This window comes from Tupaia chinensis, unplaced genomic scaffold (assembly GCF_000334495.1).
Source record: "Tupaia chinensis unplaced genomic scaffold, TupChi_1.0 Scaffold144630_1, whole genome shotgun sequence".
Taxonomy (NCBI): domain Eukaryota; kingdom Metazoa; phylum Chordata; class Mammalia; order Scandentia; family Tupaiidae; genus Tupaia; species Tupaia belangeri.
In genome coordinates, this window is record NW_006204491.1 from 197295 (window position 1) to 198599 (window position 1305).

The following is a 1305-nucleotide window of genomic DNA, read 5'->3' on the forward strand; positions in this document are numbered from 1 at the left end:
CCATTTTAACAGCATATTTTGCCCTTCCCTCAAGCATCACCTACTGAACTTCACTTTATTTTACTTTGTTTTTGGACTTGTAACTCATGCACAAGTTCTTCTCAATAAATATTTGAAGTTCCTGTTCTTATTGCCTTACATATTTATAATTCACTTTAGAATTTTGTTTTTCTGGGTGACAAAATAATATAGTAATTTAATACATACAGCCTTTGATATAAGCAGTGTGGCTTCAGGGGGATGAATTAGTGCAGGAAGTAGGATGGAGACTTTAACAAAATGAAGGCGTACTGGTCTATTTAAAGAAGAGGCAGGAGGGGCCAGCAGGTGGCATGGTAGATAAAGGCGCTAGATTTGCACATGGCAGACTGCAGTTCTAGTCTCGGACCTGAAGGTTTGCAGTCTCACTTTCACTTTCACTCTCTCTCTCTGGTCAAATTAAAAAACAATAACAACAAATGGGATTAAATAAATGAACAAATATTTTTAAAAATAGAAGAGACAGGAGCAAACAGGTGGCGTGAAGGTTAAAGCAGTTGGGTCACATGGTGTATTGACAATGGCGTGATTGGAGTCCTGGACCCAGTGGCTTAAATAATCATGCCTACAGCATGTGTGTACCCAAAATACTGAGAGGAGGGTGAAGGAGAAGGGATTTTTGTGGAGCCATTCCTCCTGGGGGTGATTTCTTTCTTTCCCTCTCTCTGCTTCTTTGTCTCTCTCCAGTGAGCACACATAATCTATGTCAAAATTTAAAATATAAAAGTGAAAATAAGTAAGGAGGAGTCATGAGACCCAAAGCCTCGGCTCTGGGTAATTTTGAATTTTGCCAAAAACAATTTTTGAATCACCAGTTAGTTACTTGTAGCCAAGAAAAGACCACACATTCAGTCAACCCAGGTAAATGCCTGTCTATTAATTATGTTGCCGTGGCTAAAAGAAAAAGAAAAAGGGAAAGTAATAGTCGTTCTGCTCCAGAGAACGTTAATTATTTATCCTGATACAAACATAATTACCTGGCATTTCCTGGAAATCAAAATCGGGGTATTAGAAAGAATGAAATAATTAAAATATATTGATAATGAGCACACACTGCTATATTGACCTGATGATGGTTAAGATATCAAAGATGCACTCTTCAAAAGGGTATTATTTTGTAATTAAAAAGAACTGTAGAAAAAGAAAGTGAAGACATGATAATTATACAGTGCATTCAGTGTAGTTGTCAGTAGAAATGCCATTTAAGGAAAATAATACCATGTAAAAAGAAGTTAACGTGGAAAAAAAACTGAAAAGGAACTTACT